The sequence below is a fragment of the Petaurus breviceps genome, unplaced genomic scaffold (genome assembly GCF_028583685.1).
Source record: "Petaurus breviceps papuanus isolate PSGF00001 unplaced genomic scaffold, PetGlider_PUasm1.0 139, whole genome shotgun sequence".
NCBI lineage: Eukaryota > Metazoa > Chordata > Mammalia > Diprotodontia > Petauridae > Petaurus > Petaurus breviceps.
The window spans coordinates 9021404-9033869 of NW_027185697.1; positions in this window are offsets into that span (position 1 = coordinate 9021404).

Genomic DNA, 12466 nt, shown 5'->3' on the forward strand with positions numbered 1-12466 from the left:
GTGGATCCTTTGGAATTGTGATTGATTCCATTATCTTAATTAGAGCTCCTAAGTCTTTTGAAGTTGTTTGTCTTTTCAGTATTGTTATTCCTTTTTTTGGGGGGGGGGGCAGGGGAATTGGGGTTAAGTGACTTGCCCAAAGTCACATGGTTAGTAAGTGTTAAGTGTCTGAGGCCTATTTTGAATTCAGGTCCTCCTGACTCCAGGGCCAGTGCTCTATTCCCTGTGCCACCTAGAAGCCCCTTTCAGTATTGTTATTATTCCATAAACTGTCCTCCTTGTTCTATTCATTTCATGTTGCATCAGTTCCTATAAGTGTTCCCAGGCTTTTGTGAAACCATTTCTTACCACACGACAGTATTCCATCACATTCATCTATTATAACTTCAGCCATTTACCAATGGATGGGCATTCTGCTTGTCTGCATTTGTATTCCTAGTGCTTAACACAGTACCCGGCACATAGCACTTAATAAATGTTCACCCAGTTAATATATCTTATCTCTCTATTCATCTGCCTACCTCAACAAGGAGTCCCACTAGTTCCACAGCAGCCAATGGGAATGGGAGGTTGCACTATATTGGCCACCCAGAGTCCTGATCTTTCTCCAGGCCTGACTTACAGGATGGAGAATATTTCTACTACTTGGTGTAAAATAGCTATCATTGTTCCACTGTCCTGTGTGTTCCCTACACATTAAGTTTTTTAAAATTTTATTCTGAATTTCAAAAATAAAACAAGTATTTCCATAACATAGTAGGATAGAAAAAAAAGGTGATTGCACATGAAACTACAAATTTGTTATATAGGACTTGCTATTCCTTTTAAACATATAATAAAGTTATCATGTAACTTTCTTTTTTTCCCTTTTTTTTCCTTCTCCTTTTCCTAGACATGGCTACCATTAAACACAAATACGTACATTCTATACATACTTCTATTTATTAGTTCTTTCTCTGGATGCAAATAGCTTCTTCCTTCCTTGGCTGGAGTTCTTGGCAGTAAACTCGAGCATTGTATAAAGCTTGCTCCTTCCTTTCTATTCCAACCCCCAAAAGCCTTTTGGGAAGTTAACTGGACTCCCTAGTGAACAGGAAGACAAGAAGGATGAAGAACTAGCCAGTCAAGCTTAAAGATTTCATTCAGTGTTTGTAGAGCTCATAACAACTCTGAAGAAGAGGATTCAGATGAAGAAGAAGCGAATTGTATCTTAGTGTAATGGGCCAAAGAACTTGGCCAAACCCTGCAGGTTGGGACATAGGAGAGGGGAGTTAACTTTCTATCAAGACAGTGATAAAAAAATAAAATTAAAATTAAAAAAAAAACAGTGATAGCCAGCCTGGGCCATCCACAAGAGAAGTGACGTGAGCAATGACAGGACGTCTTGGCCAGTGATGACTGAGTTAACTTACAGTGCTTTGGGAACAGTGGAGGAAGTGGTGATGAATGGATCCAGATGAAGCCCATTGCTGGAGGACATGGAACAAGGGCTTTATATGTAACTGAACATATGGTACACATTATGAAGTGCATCTGTGCTCGACCATACACTCTTCTAGTTGTATTCTTTGTCACTTTACATACTAATCTGTTACTACTTTACATGTATGTGTTGTATTTCTTCACATGATGCATGTGTCTGATTCATGCTGCCACCCTATAATGTCATTCTAAGTGTTATATGTTACATGAGATGTATGTTCTGGTCTTCCATATGCAGCATAATCATGCAGGCTATGGAGTCCCAAACCACAGGGTGGGGACAGCTTTGGCTGAGTTCTTTGGCCCTAAATGCTGACGTGTGCACATGTTACATGCTCTACTCTGTAGCTTGGATAATTTCCTGTGACTGTTATACATTCATTTATAATGTTTATATTGTAAACTTAGGGCAGCAGTGTCATGTTTTTAAAATGTATGTTCATAGAAACAACATGGCGTAGTAGGTGGAGAGCTCCTCAGTAAGGAAAATGGGGGTTTGAGTCCAGTCTTTGACATCTACTGGCTGACTTTTGGCCAGATCCTAAACCTCTCTGGGCATCCATTTCATGGGGTCATAGATTTAGAGCTGGAAAAGACCTGGATTCCTCAATTCCAACCCCTTATTTTACAAAAAAGTCAGGCTAATCTAGAAATAGATAATGCATGCTACAGAAACACTGGTACTATTATTCAGTCATACCCAACTCTTCCTGACCCTATGGACTGCCCATGGGGTTTCTTGACAAAGATAACTGGAGTGGTTTGCCATTTCCTTCTCCAGTAGATTAGCGCAAACATAAGTTAAGTGACTTGCCCAGGGTCACACAGCAAGTCAGTGCCTGAGGCCAAATTGAATTCAGGTCTTCCTGACTCCAGACCCAATGCTCTATCCACTGAGCGCCCTGGCTACTTCCTGGTACCAGTATACCTCTATGTAATTTTCAGGGACTACAAATTTTCACACGGGGGAAGATGTAGGAGGAGCATTCATTCTGTCCCCTCTGTTAAGTCTGCTATAACATCTTCTGCCCTTTTAGACTCTTGGGCTGATAATGGTTAGTGACTCCAGACACTTGACATGAGGACTTTGGCAGCTAAACAGAGGGGCTGAAAGACACAGTGGCATCTGAGTTTCTTCTGTCCTCCTGCCACCGCCCACAACAAAGTTGTGACAGATCAACACAGACATTAACTCCTGGCAGATTGAACATGCCCTACTGCAGGCTGGGCATTGTACGAACAGACAGGAACATGAGCAGACTTGGGTAAATGAAACGGCAGAGGAAAGAGCCTTGAAACCTGGAGGAGAAATTCTCTGTTTGGAATTGTCCAGTCAGCTGCAGCCATGTGAATTCCCAAAGTCTCTCCAGAGCTCTCTGATCTAGTCATGGTCTTAGGAACGTAGAAGCCCAGCTAGAAGGGCCTTAGAAGCTACCTAGTCCAAATCCCTCATTTGACAGAACTCAGAAAATGAAGTGATTGAGAACTCTGATCAACACAAGGACAAGCCACAATTCCAGAGGGTGGATTACGAACCATGCTGCCCTGTTGTGACAGAGAGGCGATGAACTTAGGGTGCAGAATATGTTCAAATATAGCTGATGTGAGAAATTATGTTTGAATATAAATTTGTGTTAGAAAGGCTTTGTTTTCCTGTTCCCTTTTCTAGTGGAGATGAAGGGAAGATGAAGAGCAGGGCTTTTTAAACTTTTTTCCAATGGAGACCCCATTTCTCATTTCCCCATTGTTTGTTGGCATTGTGTACCCTAAAGGCATCTGCAGTGCAAAGTGCACATCTTTGTCCTCAGAGCCAAGGTTGCAGTGAAGTTGCCCAATGCAACACTGACAAGTGTCACCAGAAGCTCCTTGGATTTATCATTCATTTAAGTTTAATTAATTTTTGCTCCTTGCATGTTCAGACACCTTGTTACTGCTGCCAAATTTTTTGCCACCCTACAGTTTAAGAAGTGCTGTATGGAGTAGCAGCACTCACACAAGAAAAGAGGTCCACGCATCTCTCCCTGGTCATACTTTGTGCTTTCCTTACTTTGACGCTTTGCTTATTTTTTGCCCTTAGCCTGGAATGTTCTCTATAATTCTACCAGGAGAAATCTTATTCAACCTTCAAGGCCCACCTAGTTCAATTGGCACCTCTTCCATAAAACCCTCCTGTAAGGGTTATGGGATTTAAAGATCTTCCGTGCCCCGTTGGACTTGCTGACGTAGCAGGAAGGGGTGGAGCAAGAGGAAGCGGAAGTCAAACTAGAGTTCCTGCGGTGGCTGGCGGTGGTGGCGACGGCGGCAGCAGCAGCAGAGGCAGCGGCAGTGCGAAGCCCTTTTTGAGTTAGCCAGAATTTCTGCTAAGGACTCCTGCTGAGGACTGCCAGGGGCCGGAGCTGCTGGGAGCGCGCTTCCCGGACGCTGGGTGGTTGCTGTGAGTGGGGAGAGGAGGACCTTTGCCTGAGGTAGCCTGTTCTGTTTCAAAGGCTTGAAAATGTGGGTGCTTTCTACTTTATCTACCTGTGCCAATGTCATAACTACTCTGATGGCTTTCACTTTCTGGTTTTGGGACTCAGTCTTTTGTTATCTTAATACATTTTCCAGCTTATTCCCCCATATGGCAAACATGATGTATTTTGTGATGGATAATTATATCAGCATATTTGTAATCTCCATAGGCATTGTGAATATGGCATTGCTGATACACCTCCCTATCCCTATCATAGGCAGAAATGATTTCTCCCTCATCGGAGCTAATTTGTTTATGCCAACTCATGGCAAGATAGTATTGAACCACATTCTGCCCCTATTTCACTTATTTCTGTAGCTTTCTTGTCTCTCCAGCTAGACTCCAACTAGCTCCTTGAGGGAAGGTACCCTTTCCTGTTAAAATCTTTGTATAGCACATGCTCTGGGGTGACTACCTCAATTCTCACTTGTACTGACAAGTTGGGTAACTTGTGTCTATTACACTTCCCCTTATGGTCCTAGGTATAACCGCAAAGGATTACCCAAAGGTATCTTTTCTAGTTTTATAGTTCAAGAACCCCTACTACTACACTGCCCCACCCGTGATGATCAGTTGATATAAATTAGTCAGAGTTAGTTTTTAGAAAAGGGTATTTGCATAGACAGTAGAGTAAGAATAATTATTAAGAACTCCCCCCCCACAATAAAATAAATAAAATCTGTGACTCTCTCCCATGAGTACATATAGATTCCAAAGGGACAAAGTTTCAAACTAGAAATCACATGTGGCAAAGGGAATGAAGGAAATTAGCGTTTATTAAGTATTTACTGTGTGCTAGGAATTAGGGTAGATACCAGTGTGAAACCCATGACCCCCTCTCATAAAAAGAGCTGCTGTGGAAATGAAATAGAAGAGAAATGGGCAGAGCAGAGGACGTTCCTCAAGTCCCCCTGTTACATCTGAATGTAGCTGTAAGGCATGTTCAATGGCCTTCTAAATCCTGACGAGCGGTCTTTTGAGAGAATCCATGGATGTAGAAGGCCACATTCGACCTTAGGACCACAGGCTCCCTGCCCCCACTCCAGGCCTGTCAAAGATCACACAGTCCTCCTGATCTTTGTTCTTGAAGAGGACCATGGTATAGGGATGTCTGACTTGCAAGTGAATTGTATCTAAGTGAGGCAGAGCTTGGCAAAGTTATCATCAGCCTCACTCTCTCCTCCACAGTCATCTGAGTCCAGTGGCAAGACCTAGGTCAGGAGGCCTGGTCCTGGTCCTGGCCCTGGCCCTGGAACAGTCATCCTGTGGTTTGGGAGTAAAGGGAGCTGGGATGGGGAAGTGAGATGCTGTTTCACAGATAACACACAGGAGGCACTGGAGTTTTTGCACTCCAGCCTCTAACAGGTTCACTCTTGATCTGGTCAGACAGGAAGGACAGGAAGACAGCTTTGGAGGGGTTAATAATCTTACTTTATTTTAGTCTAGTCTTTCAAGAGGGAGTTGCTGATAATGGGAGCACCAGCTCCTGCAGCATTCTCTAATCATTCTTCTTGAAGGTGCCAGCATGAAGGGGCGGGGGGCAACTACCCCTATGTTTCAATGGGGTCAATCAAGACAGCACAGCTTGTACACTCCCCTAATTCCCCTCAAGCCTCAGTGGAGGCTGTTTGAGGCAGGTACAAGTATTCCTTTATGCATTACCCAAATCGCAAATGGTTTCCTCCATGGATTCCCCTATAGATTCCCCATGGCTTCCCCACTCACTAACCAGTGCCCACTTGCTTTATAGGGAAACAGATAAAGAAGGCATCTTGCCAACATTAAGCTCACAAGTTAACCTTAGCAATATTGTCATTCTGCGCAGGTGTAGTAAATATTACATTATGTCACCGGATTTCTCATGGTGCAGCCTCAGTAGGAGTGTCTATCAGTATGATTCTAGGAATTACTATTTAGGATCCTTGGGGCTATTCTGGGAGCTATTATCTAACACCTGGACACTAGACATTGCCATGGCCATGGATCCTGAGAAACTAAAGTCTAAAAGGATAATAAACTCCTACTTGCTTACAGATGCTTCTTACCCCTCCTCCTCCTCCAAGTGGCTTCTCCATAGAGGTTTGGGTGGCACTCTCTCTGGCTTGATCACTTTCTCTAATCCCCAGGAACCTGCTGGTCTTGTGCAGGTCCCAGCAGTAGTGAGCAAGTCACCTAGTGAAAAAAATGACATATTCTTATCTGATAAATGGATGTGGTTAAGTGAATAGAGTGATTTTGGCCCCACTTACAGTTGTAGGTCCTCACTGATTGTTGAATGATTGATTGATTGATTGATTGATAACAACAATCGTCAAATTTGTTGTGCTGGCAGAATGTTGTACGTTTTTATTCAACATGGCTATATCTGGTGTTCTTGCTTAACTTCTTTTCTTTGTTACAAGGTAGAGTTCATATCTAAGGTGGAGGTGAGGAAAGGAAGGGGTATTTCCAAAAATGAATGTTGTACAAAAACAAAAGGCATTTGCCAGTCAGTAAACATTCATGAAGCTTCTACTCAGTGCCAGCCACTGGGCCAAGTGCACAGAAAATCACTTCTGTAGGTTATCCTGTGAACAACATAATGTAATAGGACTTGTGTGGAACATGCCCAGATAGCCTGCCATGGAGGCACTGCTGGCTTCCCAGAATTTCCCTACCATGTCGATGGGAGTAGCCTCCTTCACCTGGCTACATAGCTCTTTTTAAAACTGGCAGCCTGAGACAGTCTTACCTTCTTTCCTGCTATATCCACAGGGTAAAGATCACATATAATTCATCCACAGTGTGGGTACCATGAACTAAATGAGGGAATACCTTCCTCTTCTCCCCTTTTATCCTTTGGTTCTGAGAAATTGGCCTGGGGTATTTTTGTTCTGATCTGTTTCATTTTTCCTGTTTCAGATGTAGGCAGTTATCCCCACCATACCAGGAGCTCACGTTATAACAACCTTGGATTCAGGATTCCAAGTGGGATGTTGCAGCCAGCCAGCCCAGCAGGAAAGCCCTGACAAGTCAGGGTGTCTGGGACTCAAACCCAAGGGGGCTTTGGACATAGAATTTTAGATTGTCTTATATAGTAACTGAGCTAAGCTAGTTATTATAACTTATCATATCTTTGAAATAAATATTTCTTTGTAAGAGCTAATCTAATTGTTAAAGGGTTAAACGAATTGGAGCTCAGAGCCTCCTTATACTTGAGTCACACCTTTGGATGTGGATGTTGGAACCAATCATGGAGCCTAGATACCCTAGGGCCCTGGAGACCCCTGGGGGAGGTGTGAAATGCAATATACCTGGCCTTTGGACAGGGGGAACCAGGATAGTTAGTGTTACAATAGTAACATTAGGAAATGCTGTGTTAACAATAAAAAGCCAGCCATGGTCTAGTGGAACCATTTCAAATCTTCTAAGGGGGTTTTCCTCTTCTGAGGGAGGAGAGTGGGAGCTGTGTCTGAGTTCGAATTGTCACACACTAATCAGAGACCATTCTTTCTTCCTGCCTTGCCTGGAAATGAAAACAATGTTGCTAGTTGTCAGTTCTCAAATTCTGCTTTAGAAGAGGAGATTGGTCTGGACCTGGAATTCCCAATGAAACAGAATGCCATATGCATCTGAAGAACAACTTTAAAGACTGAGGAACTGGAATCAGGCACAAGAGAAGTGAAATTACAGAATTTTAGGGAGGAGTTTAATTTTTAAAAATCATTTTAAAGTATGTTTGTAGTAGATTCAAATGAGAATCATTTAAAGATTCACCAAACAGAGGTTCTTAGGGGACCTGCCCACCTTTTGAAGGTTCTAGGCTGATGGGTGTTGTTCAAGACCTTGGAAGAATTTTGTTCTTTTAAATCATTCAAATACTACCACTTGCCATCTCATCCTCATTATTAATTGGTTAAACAGAATTTTTACCTTCGTAGTATAAAGGAAAAATAAGCTTAGTGTCAATAGGAATTATTTTTAATTTTAGATGTTCCAAAATGATTTCATTTTAACAAATATTTATAAAATACCTACTCTCTGCAAAGCACACCAACCCTGCTCTCAGGGCATCTATTGTCTAATGGTAGGGGAAGACACATCCATTCAGGACTACTATATAATATTTGTTAGATATGTTCAACATGGGAATTTTGTTTGCCTGATAATGCATATTTTTTCTGAGAATTTTCTTTTTCAATGAGGAGGTGAGAGGAGAAGATATTTATGGACAAATCAATAAACATTTATTAAGTATATTCTACGTGCCAGGCACTGTGCCAAAGGCTGACGATACAAAGAAATAAAAAAACAGTCCCTGCCCTCAAGAAGCTTACAATCAAATGGGGGAGACAACATGTAAACAGTCATGTACATATAAGATATTGTCAGAATAACATGGAGATTATCAATAGAGGGAAGGCCCTAAAATTGTGGAAGACTTCTTACAGAAGGTGGAGCTTTAGGTGAGATGTGAAAAAAAGTCAGGGACTTCCTTAGGAGGAAGAGAAGAGGAGGGAGGGAATTCCAGGCGTGGGAGACAACCAGTGAAAATAACCCAAATTGGGAGACAGAGTTTCTTGTTTGAGGAATGGCAAGGATGCCCATTTCACTGGAACGTAAAGGATTTAGAGGGAAAAGTGGTGTCAGAAGACAGAAAAATAAGAAAGGGCCAAACAGAAGGTTTCATATCTGATCCTGGAGGCAAGAAGTCGCCCCTGGAGTTTATTGAATGAGGGGGAAGGAGTCTGATATGACTAGGCTTGCATTTTAGGAAAATCAATTCAATAGTTGAGAGGAGGATCAACTGGAATAGGGAGACTGAGTTAGAATTTAAGTTTTTAAAAGAAGTATTACATAAAGGAGTGAGATACAAGGTCCTGGAAAAATGCTACAAGGAATTCTAGACAGGAGAGACAACCTTTACCTGAAGGGGTACAGTAGGGAGGAATCCTGGAGGAGGCCAAAGTCTCTGATTCAACAGAGACAAAATAAAGCAGTTTCTTCAAATCCCTTCATAATCATAATAAAGGGCTCGGCATGTGATAAGAGGAAGCATCCCCGAACAGCATCATGGGAGGAACCATGGCCCCATCGCTGAAAAATAGGAGAGATGCTTGAAGTCCACCCTGCAACGTGTGAAACAATGTATCTTAGAGACTTTAGGGAAGATGTCTGTTTGGGATATCTCAACTGCGTCCACCTCTACAAAACAGAAACAACTCCAAAGAAGGATGTGATAGTAATGGAATATAAAGATCCCCCTGTATTGGCTTGGTTTTCAAATTGATTGTGTTAAAACCCAGAGCTTGTTAATCCCACCTGTGGGATGGACTTGTTGATGTGAAAAGAGAGTCCTGAACTGGGAGGAGCTGGTGACGTAGATTTGGAGAGACAAGAGAGAGGCAGAAGAACTTTTTGGAAGCAACACCCTCGTGGAGGCAGAGAGAGACTGAGAGGATTGCTGAAGGCCACTTTGAATTGCCCTGGACTTTTGAGACCTGCCCCCTGAGCTGCCAAGGACTGAGGAGACATGGCTGTTTTGCTGGTACTTTGTCTGTCTGTTTTGATGTTGTTTTGCCAGATTTGTCCACTGGTGAAAGACAGTCCTGTTGAAGAAGTCCTGGAACCTGGCTGTTGGTTCTGAGCTCCTGAGACTGTCCTGCAGACAGAGAGTGAATACTGTCCACTGGTGAAGGACAGTGCTGTTGTTGCAGGGGTCTGGGAACCTTTCTGTTGGTTCAGAAGCCCTGAAGAAGGATTTTCTTGTTCTATGTTTATATAAATCCTGGAAGAGGGTTTTGCTAATGTTTTCAGGGGTTCTAGGACTGTTCTGCAGACAGAGGATGAATTAATGAAGAGACTGGCAATGTATCTTGTGGCCTTGCTAAGCCTTGTCTCCCCAGGAACTAAGATTGCTGAGAACTTGCCTCTTGTCAAGATGAAGAAAAGACCTCCATTTGGGTATTAAGTGCTGTGCTTAAACTTGTTGTAACTCTGGGGTAGATTCAATTGTGATCCAAGGGTGGGGAACTTTTGACCTTTTTGTGTTCTATGGTTGAACAAATGAATGTACTTTACTTAGATTGGAAACTAATCTCCATTTGAGAAGAGGGGCTTTGTGGTGGACTAAATGAAGGTACAGCCTAGGGGTGGAGTCTATTTAGAACAGGAACTTTGTAATTGATTGAATGAATGGAAGGTCCTGGGGTGGGGTAGTACTTGGAGATTATTTAATCACACTTAGTAAATGCTGTATTTTGAATGATGTCATGTTTTGACCTTCTCGGCTCTTAATTTGTCACTGAATAAAATGGAGAGCGCCTATGCTGGTATTCTGAACCTTGGGAAGTTGCCTTTCCTTGGCATTACATTACAAAGGAACACTACCAAAAGTCCTCATCACAAAGTTCACAGCTGCTAAGAAAGAATGAGCAAACCAAAGAAGGGCCTCAAAAGAGTGAAGTATGGGATATAAGGACAAAAAATATTCCTTATAGAAATAGAAACCTATATAATTACAGAGAGATTAATTCTTCATGGCTAGGCCAAGGCAATTTAGTAAAAATATTCAGTGCCATGCAATCAAATGACCAAAGAGTTACTTTAGAGGGCCAGGAAAAAATAATAAAATTCATCTGGATGAATAAAAAGGGTCAAGAATCTCATGAGAAATAAAAGAAAGAAATTAGAAAGGAAAGGAGACCAGGAGCACCAGGTCTTGAACTATTCTACAAAGCAAAAGTCATCAAAAACTATTTGGCAATGGTTAAGAAATAGAAAAGTCCATCAGATATTATCAGATTAGGTACAAAAGATACAGAAACAAAGGAACATAGTTAGCATAGTGTTCAACAAACCTCCAAACCCCAACAACTAGGGTAAGAACTCATTCAACAGAAATCAGCAGGAAACTGGAAAATAATGTGACAGAAATCAGATTTAGAAAAATCCCTTATACTATCAGCACAATAAGCACCAAATGGATGGATACATGATTGTAATGGGAATGCAAATTTAAAGATCTTCCCTGCCCCTAGGCTAAAGTGCACCTGGAGCCTGGGGTGGGAGGCTTGTTTTTCAGTAGATACTTCTTGATTGGCCAGTGAGTCAATAAGGTTGTTACATTCTCTGAGCCAGGAGAAGGCTATATAAACCCTGATGTGTAGCTTTGTTTTGGGTCTCACTCTGAGAAGTGTTCTGTGATTTGATCAGATGAAACTCTGGGAAGCCGTTGTCCAGAGCCCCCCCGGCTTTGAAACCCAGATGTTGATTTGGTATGGATGTAATGGTTGGACAGTTTGGAAAACTGTCTACTTGATCTGTTTCTGTCTTGATAATTCTGTCGGTATATTCTGAAGTTCGGGGTGCTGACCTCTTTCCCCTGAACTAGGTAAACGATACATATTTGACTGATTAAAGTAAGCTTGTTAACCCATTTTGAGTTGCTTTCCTTTATCAAAGCAGATCCAAGAACCTGTGGTGGCAGTGACCCTGGGAATGCTGGGGTGCTTGCTGCTACAATGATCTAGAAATTCAAGGTTACATAATTAACAAAGTTGAGGAAGTGAGAAGGATATATCCTTTGCAGCTATAGCAAGGGGGAAAGAGTTCTTGACCAAATTAGACATAAAGAGGATCACAGAACAAAAATGGACAATTTTCATTTCATAAAATTGAACATGTAAATGAAAAATACATAAGTGATGTACTATCATGGAAAGAAAGGTAGGCTTTGAGCCAGGTCCTACCTTGGACAAACTCTGACTGAGAAATAACCCTGGACAACTTCCTTAACATCTTATTTCTCAGGGCAACTCTCTTAAGATTAAATTGCAGAGAAGGTATTACTCTGCATTGGTAGAGTTTCCTTATCTGGGAGTTCCCTCTATCAATAAAGTCAAAGGTTCAGTTCCTCTCCTAAAATTGAAAAGTTTTCCAAAAAACAAAATCAATGTAGTTAAAATTTGATGGGAAACAGTTAACTGGGGAAAGGAGGAGGAAAGTTTCTCTGATAAAGGTCTGAAATTCAAGATATAAAGGGATGTGATTCAAATATGGAAGAACAAGAGCCATTGCCCAATAAATAGAAGATCAAAGGATATTAACAAGCAGTTTCCAAGAAAAGAAATACAAGTTGGGGGGCGGAGCCAAGATGGCGGAGTAGAAGCACGACCTTCCCGTGGCTCCAGCTCCTCCTGAGAAAGATCCCCAAAGAAAACTCCTAGGAATATTATAGCCAGGCTCCGGAATTCCCAGATTAAGGAGAGACTATTACAAGCAGCCAGGAAGAAACAATTCGAATATTGTGGAAATACCATCAGGATAACCCAGGATCTGGCAGCTTCTACACTGAGGGATCGAAGGGCCTGGAATGTGATATTCCGGGGGTCAAGGGAGCTGGGATTAAAACCAAGAGTCACCTACCCAGCAAAACTGAGTATCCTGTTTCAGGGGGAAATATGGTCATTCAGTGGAATACAGGACTTTCAAGCA